At 37.0% G+C, this 22,327-nt stretch overlaps 1 protein-coding gene across 1 annotated transcript in view; it reads left to right on the top strand.

Annotated features, from left to right (window-relative positions):
- The first annotated feature begins 1,161 nt into the window (after window positions 1-1,161).
- P4HA2 (prolyl 4-hydroxylase subunit alpha 2) overlaps window positions 1,162-22,327 on the top strand; it is a 98,023-nt gene continuing 76,857 nt past the window's right edge. The window contains exon 1 of the mRNA XM_056811147.1: window positions 1,162-1,422. The gene's annotated coding sequence lies outside the window, so the exon portion shown is untranslated. The remainder of the gene's footprint in view (window positions 1,423-22,327) is intronic.

Raw genomic sequence — 22,327 nt, 5'->3', positions numbered from 1 at the left:
TTGTCAAATTAACACTGGACAAAAATAGTACTCTAAAAGAGAACAAAAGCTGCAGACCTTCTCAATAAGATGCTTGCCTTAAACTTGGGAGAAATTGAGGCCAGGAATTTCCTGTTTGTAGTCCTTCCCGAAAAATTGAGATTCTATACAGCAATAGAAATATTGTTTGAAGAATAACTTGTGTATCCACCTCCAGAGAAAGAGTTGATAGATAGAAACAAGTAAGACATAGTTTATACATATATCTTTTTGTCAAATGATACCTTTTCTAGTGCAGGGATAGGAGGGAAGGAGAGAGAAAGGGAGGTATCTGAGAACTTAATATAACAAAATAATTAACAAAATAAAACTAATATTACAGTAACCTCATCTGAAAGTTTATGTACAGTTCAGTGGATAGAGCACCAGGTTTGGTATCAGGAAGTCCTGGATTCAAATATGACTTCAGACATTTCCTGGCTATGTGACCCTGGGTAAGTCACTTAATCCTAATTGCCTATCAATAAGTCTAAGGTGTTTTTTTAACAAAGAAAGTTCATATAACATTGTATATGTACAACAAGGCTTGTTCCACTCCCACCACTCTCTTAAAATTCATTTATTTTTTCTTCATCCTATTGAAGGAAAAAAGAAAACTTCTCACAACATATGCATAGGCAAATACCACAAATTCATCTGTCATTTCCTTTCTACTTCTCAAAAGAGGAGAGGGAAAGCCTTCCCTCATAATATAAGTAGCCTTATAAAAAACTTTTTTTTTTCCAAACAGCCAAGATGGGAGATATAGTTCAGTTTTCCTGGAGTCTGGAATGAATAGTATGTTTCATTATCAGATTTATGAACCGTGAATGGTCATTGCATTGATTATACAAAGTTCTTCGACAGTTTTTCTTTTGTTGTCATATAAATTGTTTTTCTGACTGCACCTTTCATTCATTAGTTTAATAAAAGTCCACAAAACTGTTCATTTTTATATAGTAATAATGGAAACGGATCTTTTCACTTCATTCTGCATCAGTTCATGACCTTCACTTAAAAATATTTCCTTTCCCAGAGCGCTCACATTTCCCGCCTCCAGATTCTGATTGGTGGATTTCTATAGAGAGTCTCCCAGATTGGTTGGAAGTCGGAAACATCCCTGTCGCTCCTTTCAGTTGGGCCGCCCGGACTGGCACCGGAGCTGCTTGGAGGTCGAGAGACTTCCTTCTTTGTTTTCCTTGTTTGTGTAATCTTTTCTTTTGGTCCAGCCCACAAGAGAAAGACAGCTGGGTGTGTTCTGTCATCCAGTTCCCGCGCTATAACGGCCTTGGGGGTGGGGCGGAAGGACTGCTTCCGCTCTTCCTTCCGGTTGGGCAGTTCTGAGCTGGAAGTGTTTTTCGGCGTCTGCGTCAGCCTGTTTCTTTTCCCTGGATGAAGAGTTAGGTCAGTCTCACTTTTTCGTCCTAGGGCCCCTGTCCCTCTGGTCCGATCCCAGAGCGAGTCTGGGTTGGTCTGAGCTGCCTGAGGAGGCTTCCGGTTCGTATGGCTACTAGTTCTCTCTGTAGGAGGAACGAAGGCTAAGATGAGCGGGGCCTTCCACGCTAGCCCTAGATGTCTTGTGTCCTTACTTCCTAGTCACCTGCTTCTGTCATCGGATGAATGACCTACCTGCCTGCCCACCTCGGAGAGTTGTTATGAGGGTCAAATGAGAGAACTTGGGAATCGCTTACAGATCTTTTAAGTGCGATAGTAATATTTGCTATTAAATGTAGCAGTGGAAGTATGATGCAAACATTGTTTGCAGATAATCAATTCATTCTGCGGTTTAGTCTCAAATAAAAACTTTTCTGAGCAGTTTGTAAAGTAAGATGAAAAGTAGAAAGATACACATACATTTCTTCATTAATAAAATATTGAAAATCAAAGCAATTCTGTCCTTTAACAACAAATAGGAACATATGAACAAAGGTAATAAGGTATGGTATGATTTAATCAGTAGAGGGAACTCTAAGTGAGTCTTAGTGAGAAAGCTCTGAGAATTAAAGTGATTGGCCTAGAAGTCACATAGCTAGTGTGTGTGAGAAACAGGGCTTGAATCTAGTGCCTCCCATTGAGTCCAGCACTTAATCTTCTGTACATCTCTATCTTTAAATAGCCACTGTTGGAAAGATTGAAGAAAGTCAGACATGCTTATATCCTGTGGTTGATCTGCACATTGGTGTACATCTTCTAGAATGCAGTTTAGAATTATGCAAGAAAAAATTTACCCAATTTTCCTACCATTTAACCTAGTCAATCTCCTACCTAGAGACTGAAGTTAGAAAAAAACAGTATCATATATGACTAATTAAAACAGCACTTTTTGTCGTAGCAAAAAACAAACATCGTGTGTTACCTATCAAGCTACCAAGAAATTCTATATAGATTTAGAAAAAAAACTATCACAAATTTCATCTGGAAGAACAAATGATCAAGAATATCAAGGGGAAATGTGAAGGATGGGAGCTTAGCAGTACCAGATCTTAAACTACTATAAAGCACTGTTCATCAAAACAATCTGGTGCTGGCTAAGAGACAGAAGTGTGGATCAATGAAATAGAGTAGGGGTAAATGACCTCAACAAGCCAGTGTTCAATAAACCTAAGGATTTGGGATAAGAACTCATTATTTGACAAAAACTGCTGGGAAAATTGGAAAACAGTATGGGGAAAATTAGGTGTAGATCAACATCTCATGCCCTATAGCAAGATAAATTCAAAATGGGTAAATATTAAATATAAAGCATGAAATCATAAATAAATTAGGTGAACATAAAATAGTGTACCTGTCGGATCTGTGGAAAAGGAAGGAAGATATAGAGATATAGAGTTATAGAGCAAGCTATAGAGAACATTACAAAGTGTAAAGTGAATGATTTTGATTATACTAAATTAAAAAGGTTTTGTGCAAACAAAACCAAAATTAGAAGGAAAGCAACAAACTGGGTGGGGGGGATTGTATAACAGAATTCTCTGACAAAAGTTTAATTTCCCAAATATATAAGGAACTAAGTCAAATTTACAAAAAATCAAGTCATTCTCTAATTGATAAATGGTCAAGGGATATGAATAGGCAGTTTTCAGATGAAGAGATCAAAACTATCAACAATCACATGAAAAAGTGTTCTAAACCCCTCTTGATTAGAGTAATGCAAATCAAAACAACTCTGATCTGACATTTCCTAGCTGTGTGACCCTGGGCAAGTTACTTGAGTCCCATTGCCTAGCCCTTACTACTCTTCTTCCTTGGAATCAATACATAGTATCAATTCTAAGATGGAAGGTAAGGATTAAAAAAAAATCCAAATTCTGAGGCACTACCTCATACCTAGCAGATTGGTCAATATGGCAGCAAAGGAAAATGATAAATATTGTAGGGCATGTGGCAAAATTGGGAAGCTAATGCATTGTTGGTGGAGTTGTGAATTGATCCAACCATTCTGGAAGATAATTTGGAATTATGCCCAAAGGGCTTTAATAGAATGCCTGCCCTTTGATCTAACAATACCACTGCTAGGTTTGTAACCCAAACTGTACAAAAATATTTATAGTCGCTTTTTATAATGGGAAAAAAATGAAAAATGAGGGGGTGCCCCTCTATTGGGGAATGGCTGAACAAATTGTAATAGCTGATGGTGATGGAATACTATTGTGTTTTAAGGAATGAGGAACTGGAATATTTCTAGTTGAACTGGAAAGACCTCAAGGAATTAATGCAGAGCAAAAGGAGCAGAACCAGGAGAACATTGTACACATTGTGGCACAATGAAATGTAACAGACTTTTCTACTAGTAGCAATGCAATGATCCAGGACAACCCCAAATGTCTTATGAGAAAGAACACTATCCACATCCAGAGAAAGAACTGTGGGAGTAGAAATGCAGAAGAAAAGCATGATTGATCACATGGTTCAATGGAGATGTGATTGGGGTTTTGGTTTTAAAAGATCACTCTATTGCAAATTTGAATAATATGGAAATAGGTTTTGAACAATGATACATGTATAACCCAGTGGAATTGCTTGTCAGCTCCAGGAGGGGGGAGGGAAGAGGGATGGGAAAAATCATGAATCATGGAATCATGGAAAAATATTTTAAATAAATGGTTATGGGATGGTTTAAAAAAAAAAACAACCTCTGCAAAGTGGATGATCCCAGATCAGGAAATGTTTGGGTAAATTTAAGACTCAATTTTTTCCTATGCCTTTGGTATTTTCCCCTCTTCCTGTGAAAGCTTTTGTGAATTGATCCCTCAATGCAGTCACAGTTATGTGTGCTCCACCCTTTATTTATTATGTATACTTGTATACCTTGGATATATGAGGTGTTCAGAGAAGTCTAGGACCTATAGTATAAGGCTTTCTTAAGCCTTTTTCAGTGCTGCTTTCCTCCTTTGATATCCACCTGCCACCGCACTCTCACCTGTGGCTTTAAGAAGCTGTAGCATGCACAGTGGCTATACCATTGTAAAACTATCTTGGTGGCTAAACTATGTTGAAGGTAGCTGATGGGCCACAAAACTGTTGGTGAGTTAGGGCTGGGGTATCCCCCAGGCTTATGAAGACTTCAGACATGTGATGATAGTTTGTTCCAATGGTCATGAAGCAGACAATATGGAGCACTTAGAGCTTGGTGAGACACTGAAGAAGCCAAGGCCATCTACTGCATCCTGGACCATCATCAGTTATCTTGACTTTTGTCTTGCACTGGAATTTGATGACTCTGGAAGAGACAGTGAGGCTGATGACTGTGTAACTCTACCTCCCTTCAATACAATTCATATTCCAGTCAAAAGATATCATCTGTGATATCATTTTGGTCTTATATGAGTACAAAAGACAACAATCAATCAGCACTCATATAGCTAGATGGCACTGGATAGAGTGCTAGGCCTGAAGTCAGGAAAATTCATCTTGTTGAGTTGAAATCAAGGTCTTAGATACTTAATAGCTATGTAATCCTGGGAAAGTCACTTAATTCTGTTTGCCTCAGTTTCCTCATCTACAAAATGATATAGAGAAGGAAATGACAAAACTAATCCAGTATTTTTGCCAAGAAAACCCTAAATGGAGTCTCAAAGAGTCAGACACAACTGAACAACAATGACATTTGCTCTGGTAGCTGCTTTTCCCATCTTTGTTTTCTGTAATACCATTTCTATCTCCTATATAAACCTATCTGGTAGCATTTCCTTGACTTAACGCTCTATGTAATCTAGCCCTGAAGCTGACAGACTTGCTCAGTAACTCTTCAATATAGTATATTCTAGTGGCTTTGTGGGTGTTCCCAACAACAATGCAGATTCCAATCCATCTAGATTTGTCCATCTCTTAGTCTAAGTCTTCCTATTAAGTTCATCAAATGGTGTGCTCAAAGTGCTTGCTTGAATTTCACTTCAGTTTCTTGATACTAATTTCTAGAATACCTGGACAAATTCACACCTATCTCAACAATTCTGGTATCTCTGAAATGTGGAACGCATCAAAAGTGACTAAACCATGATAACCCTTTGGCCCAGTGATACCACTATTAGAGGTAGTCCTCAAAAGCCTCAGAGAAAGAAGAAAAAGGACCTATAATGCACAAAAATTTATAGCAGCTCTTTTAGCATTGGCAAAGACCTAGACAAAAGTGCCCATCACTTAACCAGTTACCATTACAGAAGACCAGTGAGGAACCGTGCTACTCACTTCATGAAACAGAAGCATTGGATTCAAAATTCCCACTCTGATCCTATATGAAAAATGTCATTCTCTATTGTCTTGTTTCATCGTGCATATTTCTTTGTTTTTTTCTTTTTGTAAAAATTTCTCTCTCTCTCTCTCTATATATATATATAAATTTTTTATTATTTAGTCAATTTAGAACATTATTCCTTGGTTACAAAAATCATATTCTTTCCCTCCCTCCCCTTCTGCATCCCTCTTGTAGCCGAGGCACAATTTCACTGGGTATCACATGTGTCCTTGATCAAAACCTATTTCCATGTTGTTGATGTTTGCACTAGGATGTTCACCCAGAGTCTACATCCCCAATCATATCCCCATCGACCCATGTAATCAAGCAGTTGTTTTTTGTGGGTATTTCTACTCCCACAGTTTCCCCCCTGAAAGTGGATAGCATTCCCTCTCATTGGGATCACTACATTGCCACTAATGGAGAAGTTCATTACATTCAATTGTACCACAGTATATCAGTCTCTGTGGCACAATATTCTCCTGGTTCTGCTCCTTTCACTCTTCATCAATTCCTGGAGGTCATTCCAGTTCACATGGAATTCCTCCACTTTATTATTCCTTTGAGCACAATAATATTCCATCAACAACATATATCACAATTTGTTTAGCCATTCTACATTTGATGGACATGCCCTCATTTTCCAGTGTTTTGCCACTATAAAAAGCGTGGCTATGAATATTTTTGTATGAACATTTTTACTTATTATCTCTTTGAGGTACAAACCCAGCATGATAAGCACTTCAAAATGCTGAGATGAATATTCTCAGCAATGGTATTACTGGGTCAAAAAGTTTGATCATTTTTTAAACTTGGTGTATATTTTTGCTATCAGCCTTCCTGGAAAATTGCCAAGATGGTACTGAGCAGAAGCCAGCTTTACTCTTCAAGTTAGAGAACCATTGATCAGCCCAAGATCTGCTAATTACTATTGTTCCTCCTAGTACCAACTATATACAGCTATAAACTAGGCTCACAAATCTTTGTCCCTAAAAGACCCCTAAGAGGGTCCCAATTGCTAATATTACCTCAATTCTTTGATTCCACATTATAATCTGAAACATTGACTTCTTCATACAGATAAAATAGGTGCTTGGCTTTCTCTCACTCTTTTGTCTAAAGGAGTCCTAAGTCTAAAAAAATGCAACATGCCACCTTATACAAAACTATCCACTTATATAACAATTTCTATTTTATTCTATTCTCTCTCTCTATATATATATATTCATATATATATATATATTCCATTTTAGTCTGTAGGCCTATAATCCAGAGAGTCACTACATGATTTATAGGATTTGTGTTTATATATATGTGTGTGTGTGTGCATGCTCACATCATGTGCAAATTATTTACAGAAAAGAAGGGGACTTATATTTAGGACTAGTTCCTCCAAATTCTATGCTAATCCTGAAATGAGCTTTGGGTTGATGTCACATCTGAGCTCTGGGGTTTATTTTACCCTATGTATTGCCAGGTTATTTCCAGCTGTTGCTCATTCCAGCTCATTCCAGGATTCCTTGACCCCTATTGGAATTTAGCTTAGTCCTAGCACCACTGTCCATCTTCCTTTTCGACAATAGGGATGATGTCCTTTATAGATATGCTCTCTTTCCACAATGGCTGCTGGGATCCATGGAAGTAAAGCCTTCTTTCTCCAATATCAACTTTGAGTCATTCTGAGACTTTTAAGGCTAAAGAAATACTTCAGAGGATTTTAGAACTAGTATTTTAGAACCAGATAATAGCCTTATATTCCATATCAGGCCAGCTGGTAAGAGCTATCTGGAAATACAAGAAAGAATAAAGATTAGAAAGAGGAAAATAGGAACAGCTCATAGCCAGAGACCTTTTTAGGTGAGTGCAGGTAGAAAATAGAGGGAACTTTCTTGTAGAGGTCTGAGCATAGCACCCAGAGAATTCATGTATGAGCTTCCCTCTAGTCTTCTAGATCTGCATCAGCAGGAATTAGTTTTGGTCCATCTCAAATTGTAACCTGAGGCCTGCTAATAATTTTGCTGATAGAATTTTCTGAATTCCTTCTCAGTCAGTATTTAGAGCAGTTCAAGAAGAATGAGAAGAAAAGCTTTCAAATAGTTTATTTGGGAAAAGACAGTCCTAATTCAGAGCCTTTCGTTGTTTCTCTTGTGGTAACTGCTTTGTCCTTTACTAAAGTGTTGTTAAAAGACTTATCCAGAGAGTCTTCCTCTCTAGTATTGGTGTAAAAAAAGGAAGGGCTTTTCCCTTTATTTATACCCCATTTGACAATCTTGTCTTTTTTTTTAAAACATTATTTTATTTGGTCATTTTTATACATTATTCATTGGAAACAGAGATCATTTTCTTTTCCTCCTCCCCCTCCTCCCTCCACCCCTCCCCTAGCCAACGCGCGATTCCACTGGGTATCACATGTGTCCTTGCTCCGAACCCATTTCCTTGTTGTTGGTATTTGCATTAGGGTGCTCATTTAGAGTCTCTCCTCAATCATATCCCCTCCACCCCTGTAGTCAAACAGTTGCTCTTCCTTGGTGTTTTTACTCCCACAGTTTGTCCTCTGCTTGAGGATAGTTTTATTTTTTCTCATAGATCCCTGCAGATTGTTCAGGGCATTGTATTGCCATTAATGGAGAAGTCCAGTACATTGGATTGTACCACAGTGTATCAGTCTCTGTGTACAATGTTCTCCTGGTTCTGCTCCTTTCACTCTGCATACTTCCTGGAGGTTGTTCCAGTCTCCATGGAATTCCTCCACTTTATTATTCCTTTTAGCACAATAGTATTCCATCAACAACATAGACCACAATTTGCTCAGCCATTCCCCAACTGATGGGCATCCCCTCATTTTCCAATTTTTTGCCACCACAAAGAGCACAGCTATGAATATTCTTGTACAAGTCTTTTTCTTTATTATTTCTTTGGGGTACAAAACCAGCAGTGCTATGGCTGGATCAAAGGGCAGACAGTATTTTATCACCCTATGAGCATAGTTCCAAATTGTCCTCCAGAATGGTTGGATCAATTCACAACTACACCAGCAATGAATTAGTGTTCCCACTTTGCCACATCCCCTCCAGCATTCATTACTTTCCTTTGATGTCATATTAGCCAATCTGCTAGGTGTGAAGTAATATCTCAGAGTTGTTTTGATTTGCATCTCTCTGATTATAAGAGATTTAGAACATTTTTTCATGTGCTTATTAATAGTTTTGGTTTCCTTAACTGAAAATTGCCTATTCATGTCTCTTCCTCATTTATCAATTGGAGAATGGCTTGATTTTTTGTACAACTGGTTTAACTCTTTATAAATTTGAGTAATTAGACCTTTGTCAGAGGTTTTTGTTATAAAGATTGTTTCCCAATTTGTTGCCTCCCTTCTAATTTTAGTTACACTGGTTTTGTTTGTACAGAAACTTTTTAATTTGATGTAGTCAAAATTATTGATTTTACATTTTGTGACTCTTTCTAAGTCTTGCTTGGTTTTAAAATCTTTCCCTTCCCAAAGGTCTGTGTTCACCTAATTTACTTATATTTTCCTTCTTTATGTTCAGGTCATTCACCCATTCTGAGTTTATCTTGGTGTAGGGTGTGAGGTATTGATCCAAACCTAATCTCTCCCATACTGTCTTCCAATTTTCCCAGCAGTTTTTATTAAATAGTGGATTTTTGTCCCAAAAGCTGGGGTCTTTGGGTTTGTCATAGACTGTCTTGCTGAGGTCATTTACCCCAAGTCTATTCCACTGATCCTCCTTTCTGTCTCTTAGCCAGTACCAAATTGTTTTAATGACCACTGCTTTGTAATATAGCTTGAGATCTGGGACTACAAAACCACCTTCTTTTGTATTTTTTTTCATTATTTCTCTGGATATCCTTGATCCTTTGTTCTTCCAAATGAACTTTGTTATGATTTTCTCTAATTCAGTAAAAAAAGTTTTTTGGAAGTTCAATGGGTATGGCACTAAATAGATGAGTTTGGGTAGGATGGTTATTTTTATTATATTAGCTCATCCCACGCATGAGCAATCAATGTTTTTCCAATTGTTTAGATCTAGTTTTAATTGTGTAGAGAGTGTTTTGTAGTTGTGTTCATATAGTTCCTATGTTTGTCTCAGCAGATAAATTCCTAAGTATTTTATATTGTCTCGGGTGACTTTAAATGGAATTTCTCTTTCTAATTCTTGCTGCTGAACTGGGTTGGAGATATATAAAAATGCGATGACTTATGCGGGTTTATTTTGTATCCTGCAACTTTCCTAAAGTTGTTGATTATTTTGACTAGCTTTTTGGTTGAATTTCTAGGATTCTTTAAGTAAATCATCATATCATCCCCAAAGAGTGACAGCTTGGTTTCCTCATTGCCAATTTTAATACCTTCAATTTCTTTTTCTTCTCTAATTGCTACTGCTAGTGTTTCTAGTACAATATTAAATAGTAAAGGTGATAATGGGCATCCTTGTTTTACTCCTGATCTTACTGGGAAGGCTTCAAGTTTATCCCCATTGCAGATGATGTTTGCTGATGGTTTTAGATATATACTGTTTATTATTTTTAGGAAAGGCCCTTCTATTCCTATACTTTCTAGTGTTTTCAATAGAAATGGGTGTGGTATTTTATCAAAGGCTTTTTCTGTATCTATTGAGATAATCGTGTGATTTTTGTCAGTATGCTTGTTAATATGGTCAATTATGTGGATGGTTTTCCTAATATTGAACCATCCTTTCATTTCTGGTATGAACCCTACCTGATCATAGTGGATAATCCTTGTGATGACTTGCAGGAATCTTTTTGCTAGTATCCTATTTAAGATTTTTGCATCTATATTCATTAGGGAGATTAGCCTATAGTTTTCTTTCTCTGTTTTTAATCTGCCTGGCTTTGGGATAAGTACCATGTTTGTGTCATCAAATGAATTTGGTAGAACCCCTTCTTGGCTTATTCTGTCAAATAGTTTGTATAATATTGGGATTAGTTGTTCTTTGAATGTTTGATAGAATTCATTTGTGAATCCATTTGGACCTGGGGATTTTTTCTTAGGGAGTTCTTTGATGGCTTGTTCAATTTCTTTTTCTGATATGGGGTTGTTTAGGTAATATATTTCTTCTTCTTTTAGTCTAGGCAATTTATATTTTTGTAAGTATTCATCCATATCACCTAGAGTGCCATATTTGTTGCCATGTAATTGGGCATAGTAGTTTTTAATGATTGCCTTAATTTCCTCTTCATTAGAGGTGGTGTCTCCCTTTTCATCTTGGATACTGTCAATTTGGTTTTTTTCTTTCCTTTTTTTAATTAGACTGACTAGTACTTTGTTTATTTTATTTGTTTTTTTTTCAAAGTACCAGCTTCTAGTCTTATTTATTAAATCAATAGTTCTTTGATTTTCAATTTTATTGATTTCTCCTTTGATTTTTAGGATCTCTAATTTAGTCCTCATCTGAGGATTTTTAATTTGTTCACTTTCTAGTTTTTTAATTTCCATGTCCAATTCATTGACCTCTGCCCTTCTTAATTTGTTTATATATGAACTCAAGGATATAAATTTCCCCCTGAGTACTGCTTTGGCTGCATCCCATAGGTTTTGAAAGGATGTCTCACCATTGTCGTTTTCTTCAATGAAGTTATTAATTGTTTCTATGATTTGTTCTTTAACTAGCCGGTTTTGGAGAATCATATTGTTTAATTTCCAATTAATTTTTTATTTATCTCTCCATGTACCCTTACTAATTATTATTTTCATTGCATTGTGGTCTGAGAATGTTGCATTTATTATTTCTGCCCTTTTGCACTTGTTTGCAATGTTTTTATGACCTAATACATGGTCAATTTTTGTGAATGTACCATGTGCTGCTGAAAAGAAGGTATATTCCTTTTTGTCCCTATTTATTTTTTCCACATGTCTACTAACTCTAATTTTTCTAAGATTTCATTTGCTTCTCTCACCTCTTTCTCATTTATTTTTTGATTTGATTTATCTAGTTCGGATAGAGGAAGGTTCAGGTCTCCCACTAGAAAATTTTTTCTTTCTATTTCATCCTTGAGCTCCTCTAGTTTCTCCTTTAGAAATTTGGATGCTCTGCCATTTGGTGCATACATATTGAGTACAGATATTTCCTCATTGTCTATACTGTCTTTTATCAGGATGTAGTTACCTTCCCTATCTCTTTCAACTAGATTTATTTTGACTTTGGCTTTGTAATATAGCATGATTGTGACTCCTGCCTTCTTTTTATCATTTGATGCCCAATAGATTTGGCTCCGTACTCTTACTTTCACCCTATGCGTATCTACCTTCCTCATGTGTATTTTCTGCAGACAGCATATGGTAGGGTTTTGGATTCTAATCCACTCTGCTATTCGCTTGTGTTTTATGGGTGAGTTCATTCCATTCACATTCAGAGTTATGATTACTAGCTTTGTATTTCCCAGTATTTTGATTTCTACTCCTGGTCCTGCCTTTTCTTCTTTCACTATTTCCTTCTACACCAGTGTTTGTTTATAATCAGTCCCCCTAGTTCCCACCTTATTTTACTTCCCTTTCTATCCCCCTCCCTTTTTATCCCCCCCCCCTTATTTTCCCCTGTAGTCTTTTTAAATTTCACCCCCACCCTCTCCCTCCCTTGTACTGCTTCCCTCCCCACCAGTCCATTTTTTACCCTTCTACTCCCCTATAGGGTGCAAATTTATTCTCTGCCCCAATGGATTGGATGGCTCTTCCCTCTTTGGGTCAGTTTCAAAGCACGTAAGGGTTGAGTATTTCCTATTTCCAACCTCTTTATCCTTCCAGTGTATCAATGTTCTCCCCCTCTCCCGCCATGAGCTACTTTGTGACATATCAATTTACCTTCATTCGTTTCTTTTCCTATTTCTTTTAGTATTAGCCTCTTTTTTTTAGTTCTGGTTGTATATATACATATATATGTATATATATGTATGCATATATATACACACATGTATATGTATTTATGCATGCATATACTATTATAAACCTTAAAATTTCACAGACTTATGAATGTTAAAAATTTTACTCCACATTGAGGAATCCTCCAATTCCCTACTTGAAATAATCCCTACCAGATAGTGAGACCTCTACTTGAATGTGAAAACTCCTTGCTATGGGAGGATCTCTACCCCATCCCTACTTGGGACTGCTTTAGGGGAGAAAACTCCTTGATATGTGAGGACCTCTATTCCACCCATACTTAAGAATGCTTTTGGGCAGAAAACTCCTTGCTAAACAACGAAAGTACTTGAAAACCATACTTATAAAGGAAAGGAATTCTTTGAGCCATGCCTATTTTTGGAATTGATACAATGGGATGCTAAGTGTCTATAAAGGTGGGGCAACTTATAAACTACTTAGACCTAAAAGGTGAAAACTTACTCAGAGGTTTTCTCTTAATGAAATTAGTCGACACAGCAGCATTTTTTTTTTGACTTACTAAAGAGATTAATCTACTCAGTGTGAATTCAAAATGGGCTGTCTTTTGGAAAACATCTACAGTGATTGGTAGATGGAAGAACTTAGGGGAGGTGACATAGGAGATTTTGCCCTTAAAAATAAGAGCTCACCAGAAGAGCTGAAACTCATTCTGAAACATTCAGATTGAGGAGGACTCATTTTGAGGAAGACTGATTCTGAAACATTCAGATGGAGGAGGGAGCTGGTGAAATCAGCTGAGATGATGCTGGCCTGGTGTCACTAGAATCCTTGCTTAGACAGATCTTGTGGTGAGTGTTAAAAAACTGACTGATTTCTCTCTTAAGACTCAGGTCTAGGCCATATTGGCTTGAGGCCCTTCATACTTATTCCTTTCTTACTCTCTCTCTCTTTCTTTGATTACTCATTATATTATTAATTAAAATTCTTTATAAAACCCAGTTAACTTGGGCATATTCATAATTGGGAATATATTCCCTGGCGACCACCTTATATTTGATTTAAAACAAGACATTGTAGGAAAACATATTTTGAGCGGTCATAATGCTTTTCCTTGTCTCTCCACACTTTTAAATGCCACAGTTTAAGGTTACAAATTATTTTAAATCTCACAGTATGTACCTATTTATGTCTTGTCCTTTCATCCTATACAGTTTGTCACTGTTCCCTCTAAGTGTAATTCTTTTAGCTGCCCAGTTGATAGCAATAGTTTTTAAGAGTTACCAATGACCTCTTTTCTTATAGGGATTCATATTTTAACTTATTGAGTCTCTTAAAGAGTTTTTTGTTGTTGTTGTTTTGTTTTGTTTTTCTTTTCCCCCTCTTTTTTACTTACCTTTTGATGATTCTCTTGAGGTCTGTGCTTGGACATCAAATTTTCTGTTCAGGTCTGTTCTTTTCTTCACAAATGCTTGGAATTCTTCTATTGTGTTGAATGACCATACTTTCCCCTGTAAGAATATAGTCAGTTTTGATGGGTATTTGATTCTTGGTTGTAGACCTAGTTCCCTTGCTTTCTGGAATATCATATTCCATACCTTTTGGTCCTTCATTGTGGATGCAGCCAGATCCTGAGTTATCCTTACTGTGTTTCCATGGTATCTGAATGGCTTCTTCTTGGCAGCTTGTAATATCTTTTCTTTGGTCTGATAGTTTTTGAGTTTGGCTATAACATTTCTGGGTGTTGTCAGTTGGGGATTAAATACAGGAGGTGATCTGTGGATTCTTTCAATCTCCACTTTCCCCTATTGTTCTAGGATATCAGGACAGTTTTCCTGAATAATTTCCTGTAGTATTATGTCCAGGCTTTTTCTTTTGTCATGGTCTTCTGGTAGACCCATGATTCTTAAATTGTCTCTTCTTGAATGATTTTCTAAATCATCTGTTTTGTGAATGAAATGCATTATATTTTCCTCAATTTTTTCATTCTTTCCATTTTGTTTTATAGTGTCCTGCTGCGTTGTGTGAACCTTAAAAATTCTCAGACCCTACTTCATAAGGTTTGGTTAAGACCATTCCCCATTTTAAAACAATGAAGGAACTTAGGTCAGGAATGTGAGACCTCTACTTAGATCAGGAATGTGAGACCTCTACTCTACCCCTACTTAAGCCTGCTTTAGGGGAAGAAACTCCTTGCTGAACAATGAAAGATACTTAAACCCATACTTATAGTAAGACAAAAGTTCTTAAGCTGTGCCTATTTTTAGATCTAATACAAAAGGGTGCTAAGTACCTACAAAGGTCAGGCAACTTGTGAATTTACAAGGAGCAAAGAGGTGAGAACTTACTCAGAGGTTTTCTGGTGCGAACTTAATAAAAAATTTAAGCCTTCTTAGGTGTGAACTAAGAATGGTCTGTCCTTTGGAAAATGTCTACTGTGATTGGTAGATGTGAGAACTTAGGGGAGGTGACATAGGTGAAAATTCCCTTTATAAGGAGAGGAAAAGCTGAGTCTCAGGACAGTCTCAGGGAGGCTGGCTCTGGCTGGAACTCCCTCTGAGGAGACTCTGTCCCTCTGAATCCTTGCTTGGACAAATCTTGTGGTGAGTGGATAAAATACTGACTGATCTTTCTCTTAGGGCTTGGGCCTGAGTTGGCCTGGGCTGGCCTGGGGTGGTCTATCCTTTTTCTCTATATTTCCTTTTTCTCTTTCTCTCTCTTTCATTAATTCCTCATTTGTATTAATTACAATCTCTATAAAACCCAGCTGACTTGGGTATATTTTCATATTTGGGAATTTTTCCCTGGCGACCACTTTATTTTTAATATAAAAAAACATATCTTTGAGGTCACAATTTAAGCCATCCTCTCTTTTACCTACTACAGTTTATGTCTTCCACTATATTAATCTCTACACTTGTGATGTCACTTAGTTCCAGTTATTGTATTCTGGTTCTTAAAGACTGGATTTCATCCCTGGCTTTTTGGTCATCCCTCTCCTTCTGGTCTGATTTTCTTTGGAGGTCATCTTTCCTCCTCTTTACCTCATCTTTCATCTCCTTTTTCTCATCTTTCATCTTCTTCACCTCATCTTTCACATCCTTTGCTTCATTTTCCAGCTGGTTGATTTTGGCTTTCAAGACACTATTTTCTCGTTTTAGTTCAAGTGCCTCTGTTTCCAGATGACTTATCTTAATTTTTAAGTTCTTTCCCCAATTGTCTTCAGCCTCTCTTAATTGTGTTTTGAGTTCTTCCACAGCCTGTATCCAATTCGCTGGGATTTCTGATTTATCGTTTGCTGATCTCTCCCTTTCTGTTCCATTTGCTGAGTAGAAGCTATCTATTGTAGTTTCTTCTTTTTCTGTTGTTTGCTCAAATTCACCCCTTCTTTACTCCCCGTATTTGTCTGTACCCTTGCTCCTCTCATCTTTTTTGGTTTGGGGGCTTCTGTTAGTCTCCCCTCTTGGAGCTTTAACAGGAGATCTCTAGGTGTAGTCTCTGGTGGAGGTTTGTTGGGGTTTGAGCTTCCCTGTCCTCTGGAGGCTTTTGATTGGATTAAAGTCCAGCAGTCAGTGAGGATGGGTGTGGAGCCTGGGCTTCCCTGTATTCTGGAGACTTTTGATCCAATTAAGTTCAGCTTAGCTGGGCTGGGTGTGCTCTAAGTCCAAAACTTCCTGGGAGGCTGGAGCAAATATAGAGGATCTCCACTGCTCTGGCCAGGCTGCCAGGTCTATGCTCTCTCTCTAGCTCCTTCCTTGCCATCTGTATTGGACACTCTGAACTTATCACAGCCCTGGTTGCAATATACACCCTACAGACCAGCACCTTTGCCCACCCAGAAGTTCCTGCTGCTGCTGGAGTCTGGGAGTCTCAGCACTCTGGGTGGGATGGGGGATGGGTCCTGGGACCTTCCTTCTGTCTTCCCCTTAAACCTGAGTGTTCTCGGATTCCGGCTTTTTGGGGGCGTACCTTTTGAATTAAGTCCAGCAGGAGGGTTCCTTGGCTCTGTCTTGTTGTTAAGTTTGTTTTTTAGTCCTCTGGGAGCATTCAGTTTATGATCGGTTAGGAAGGGTATTCAGAGGTCTGAACTTCTACTCCTTCTAGGCCACCATCTTGACTCTGCCTCGACAATCTTGTTTTAATGGGTTTTCCATAATCTTTTTTTACAATCCCAAAGACCTTCCTTAATTGCTGACTCAGTCTCTATATTTCCTCAATTGCAAAGTTCCAAGGATTGGATTTAAGTATCCTCAACAAGGCAATGTAACACTTAGAGAAGCAATGAAACATGAAATCTGGCAGCTCACTGTCACATTTTTAAGCCTCAAGAAGTTTTATTAGGCCAGAAAATTCTCATGTGTGACATGTTTTAGCTTTCACTTTAGGACATTAACAGCTTTAAGAGAAACATTCATTCATATGCCTTCTCTACAACCCAGAGACTTATAGGATCATAGAATGACCCACTGCAAGCCCAGAAAGGACCTAAGAGATCATCGAATTGATGCCTTTTATTTTTTATCATATTCATTTCCAAATATATCTCTTTATCCCTCCCCTACTTATAGACCAGTCCTTGTGGGAAAAAGTAGAAAACGAGAGGAAAAGAGACAACTTAGCGAAATTAGATGGCATAAACAATATCTGACTATAATTTTATTATTCTCATTTTCCATCAGCTTTTTTTTCATTTCTGTGTTTTAGCTTGCTCATTATAACTAACAAGTATTCAGTTTTATCTTAATCTTTCTGTTTATTCTGTTGCTTGTGTTGTTTTCCTGGTTCTACTTACTTCATGCTGCATAAATTCGTGTAAATATTCTCATCCAACTCTTTTATCTTTAAGAGGAAACTGAGGCTCTGACTCAGAGAAGTCAAAGGGTTTGTCCATAGTCTCACAGGTAGAAAGAGGCAAGGCTGGTCCTCTTACTCTAGATCTGAGGTTTTGTCTACTGCATCAAACTGACTTCCCAAAATACAAATATTAGATCTTAATTTTCTCTATTTGTTCTAGATTTTTCATTATAATCAGTACTATAAAGATTTTAAACATGTGAAGCAGTATTTTGTAGTAGATATGCCCTGGACTTGGAGTCAGAAAAACCTGGGTTTGAATCCTGCCTCAGATTCTTCCTGTGTGATTCTAGGCAGGTTAATTAATCTTTCTGGACCTCTGTGTCCTCCTGTAAAATGATTTGTTTGGACTCTCTATGGTCCCTTCCAACTCTAAATCTATGGTCCTATGAATATAAATTTATTGAAGTGTGTTTATTGCTCTGTAGTGCTTGTAATACTCTTCTGCTAACCCTTATCACTCAGATTACTTCCATTAAGACCAACTTTAACAGAGGTTCTCTTCAGGGAGTGGTTTTTCAAGATGGCCCTATCCTTCATTGGCATGTATCAGGTTAAATTATGTTTTAACTTTTTTAATAGTAGGGTGTGGGCAGTGAAGGAAGCATTTTTACCTGACCCAATATTTAGAGTTTATAAAAACATTTGTACACACTCAAAAGCACCCAGATGCTCATTCCTATGCCAGTACACAGAGAAACATAGATATGCATGCACATGTAGACTTATAGCACATTTTCCAACTAAACAGATCTAATCTCTGGATGTGACATTCCATCTCACCTCCTTTTATCTCTGTGCCTTTTGCACTGACTATCATCAGTGCCCTAGAATGTACTATTCCCTCCTCCTCTCTGATTCCCAGCTTCCTTCAAGAAGTTCTATCTCCTACAGATCCCCCAATTTATAGGCCACTTCTACCAAACCACATTTGAAGATCATGAATCTGTCACTGGATTCTGTCTCTCCAACATTTTAGAGCCTTCTCCCTTTTTTTCTGATTTTGTGATCAACATTGTATTTCTGACCATCTTTAGCTCTCTCAATAACATTTTATTTAACAGTCTCATTCCTTCTCTAGTCTATCCTCCAAATGTTTCCCAAAGTGAAATTATTAAACATGAGTCTGACCATGTCACTCCTATGCTCAAAAAAATCTGGTGAATCCCTATGGCTTCTAGAATTAAATACAAATTCTACTGTGTGACATGTAAAAACCTACCTAACCTGTTAGAAATATTTATTTCATATGACTCCCCTTCATACATCTATAGTAGTCCATGCAAATTGAACTTCTTAATGTTTATTCCTCCCAAAAATACTCCATTGTACATTTCTGTGCTTTGCTTACCTGGAATTCACTCCTTCATGTCTGTCGCTTAGATTCCCTATCAGTTCATATGCTCAAAGGGTTCTAAAATTGTGACCTACTCTTGGATCCAGCAATACCACTACTAGTTCTGTATCCCAAAGAGACTGTTTTAAAAGTGGGGAGAGGAGAGGAAATTCATTTGTATAAAATATTTGTTGAAGGTCTTTTTTCTGGTGCAAAGAACTTGAAATTGAGGAGTAGTTCATCAATTGGGGACTGACTGAATAGGTTGTGGTATATGATTATAGTGGAATACTACTGTGCTATAAGAAATGATGAGTAGGATGATTTTGGAAAATCCTGGAAAGACTTACATGAATTGATGCAAAATGAAATGAGCAGTATTGGGAGAACATTGTACACAGTAATAGTGATATTTTTTGATGAACAGCTGTGAATGACCTATTTATTCTCACCAATAGAGTGATCTAAGACAATCTGCGACTCATGATGAAAAATGCCATCTGCCTCTAGAGAACAAATTGAGGACGTCTGAATATATATTGAAGGAGTACATTTCACTTCCTCCTTTTTTTTTTGTTCGATCTCTCTTCCTCAAAATGATTAATGTGAAAAAATTTTACATGATTACACATGTAAAATCTATATCAGACTGCCATTTCAGGAAAGGGAGAAGGGATGTGAGGAAATAAGGAATAGAAGGTAGGAGGGAAAGAATTTGGAACCCAAAATTTAAAATACCAAATGTTAAATTTGTTTTTACATGTAATTGAGGAAAAATAAAATATTATCTTAAAAAATGTTTAAAGATCCATCAATTCTCCATTGCTGCTAGTGTGTTCCTCCTGTAATCACCTCCTATCTATATTGCCTCTCTCTCTCTTTCTCTCTCTCTCTCTCTCTCTCTCTCTCTCTCTCTCTCTCTCTCTCTCTCTCTCTCTCTCTCTCTCTCTCTCTCTCTCTCTCTCTCTCTCTCTCTCTCTCTCTCTCTTTCTCTCTCTCTCTCTTTCTCTCTCTCTCTCTTTCTCTGTCTGTCTCTGTCTCTGTCTCTCTGTCTCTGCCTCTGTCTCTGTCTCTCTTTCCACATATATACATCTTCCCTGATTGAATGTAAACTTGAGAACCTGTGTTATATCACTTTTGTGTATCACCAGTGCCTAGTTTCATGTCAAGCATATAATATGTACTTAAAAATACTTAATGATTTTCCCCCCATCAACTGGTCATAATTTTGCCCTGTGGGGCTAAGCTGAACAAATTTTAGTCTTCATGTACATGACAACCCTTTATAGTCTTTAACCTGGAGCACAATAGCTAGGTTTAACATTTCTAGTACCTCTAATTGCTCCTTGTGTGATACTAATCCTCTTTCCCCCTCTCTTTTATTTATTTATTTATTTAAAAATTTTTATTATTATTTGGAACTTAAAACACTATTTACAAATAACATTTCTATATACAAAATAGAAGAGAAAAAGAGGATTGTGCAACAAATTCTTTTGTACAGCTTGCTTTTACTTGTTAGTGTATAATTCAACACAGTTTTCTTTTTTAAAAAATTTAGCAATGTTTCATTTTTCTCAATTACACATAAAAATAATTTTTGGTATTTGTTTTCTAACATTTTTACTTTTGTGTTCCCTCCCTCCATACTTCTCCCCCACTTCTTGAGACAATAAGCAACTTGATATTGGTTCTACATATGCTATCAAACAAAATATATTTTTGAGTATTTGTTATGTTGAGGAAGAAGACACATTAAAAAACCTCATGAAAAAAGTTAAAGTGAAAAAATGGGTACAGAAAGAAGAAGGTAATTAAATCCTGGTAAACTCTGACCTGGTCTGACCTTACCAGGATTTAATTACCTTCTTCTTTCTGTACCATTTTTTGACTCAGTGTAGCTTAAAATTGCTTTAGCTTTAAAAAAAATTCTGTCTCACACAGGTAATAACATATTGTGCTTGCAGTGCATTAAAATCCCCAATTCTTTTTAGAGAAATAGCTATCGACCCACACCCTCCACATATTGTCCTTCTGAAGTTGATTCTTTTAAGACTATAGATAAGATTTAACATTATTCTAACAGCTTTGTCTTACTACATTTAGTATGGTGTTTGGTAGGGTGATCTTTTTGGATCCTAATTGGACCATAAAATGAATGATGTATTCCTATCTTTGTGGAATTGTAAATTGGTCCCATCATTCTGGAGAGTAATTTGGAACAGTGCCCTATTCTGCTAAAAACCCTTTTTCCAAGTTGACATTCAACTGTTAATGATTACCCATTAGTTAATTAATGTTTTCTCTGTAACTGGTTCTGATTCCACTTAGAGATTCTTAATTTGGGACTCAAACTTTTTCCTCTAATATTTTGATAACTGTACATAATTTCAATAAAAGTGGTTTCCTACACATTTTATTTTATGTATAAAAACCCTTTTTTTAAAAAAGGGGGTTTGGGGGCAGCTGGGTAGCTCAGTGGATTAAGAGCCAGGCCTAGAGACGGGAGGTCCTAGGTTCAAATCTGGCCTCAGACACTTCCCAGCTGTGTGACCCTGGGCAAGTCACTTGACTCCCATTGCCTAGCCCTTACCACTCTTCTGCCTTGGAGCCAATACACAGTATTGTCCATGAAGCAAATAAAAGTGATTAAGAACCCTTGATCTAATTGTACTATTGTCTAGACCAATGGTATATAACTCAGGTCCCTGCTGGTTGCATATTGACTTAGAAAACCACAAATTAACAACTATATGTACTGTACTTTTGTTTATTTTGATAAACATTTTCCAATTACATTTTTCTCTGGTTTGGACTACATTCCCAAGTTTTCACCCTTGCAACTGGGCTCTGAGTTTGACACCTCCAACCTAGACTACAGTTCTCTATCTTTTCCTCAAGAATAGTTATAGACTTTGTTGAATGCTTGACTTAAATCTTTACATCAGTGTTCAGGTTTTGGTTTTTGTCAGGTTTTTCTGCATCAATTTTAAGCTGGCTCTATACATCATGTTTTGAAATCAATATGTTTTGCTTATATAAAGATCATGTTTTCTTTTAATGGTATTGCTTTTCACTTATCTTCTTCAAAATTGTCCTTCATTTCTGTGTATTTGTGTTCCTAATCAATTGTCCTTTCTTTTGGTCCTTTAGTAACACCACAGATTCAAAATTTTCTATTTTGCTAATTTTTTCTGCTATGCAAGCCATAAATCCTGCTTTGGCCATTCTTATTTCTCTTTTAAATCATTCAGTAACATCTTACTGTGGTTCTATGTTCTCTTGGGAATCCACAGGGTCCTCTGTCCATATGTCTTTCTGTTATTAATACCTTCTCTCTTTTGGTTTATTTGCTTGTGCTCAAAGTCTTTAAGCACATTTTCTTTCTTCTGAGGTCCTTGAGAATTCCAGTATTTTTTATGTTCTCCAATCATTTTTTGACTTGTTCACCTTTGATAGTAGTTTCCCCGGGGAACTGGACCTCAAAACTATCTCAGCCTCCTGTAAAGTT

The sequence above is a fragment of the Monodelphis domestica genome, chromosome 1 (assembly GCF_027887165.1).
Source record: "Monodelphis domestica isolate mMonDom1 chromosome 1, mMonDom1.pri, whole genome shotgun sequence".
NCBI lineage: Eukaryota > Metazoa > Chordata > Mammalia > Didelphimorphia > Didelphidae > Monodelphis > Monodelphis domestica.
This window is presented reverse-complemented; position numbering and strand designations above follow the sequence as displayed.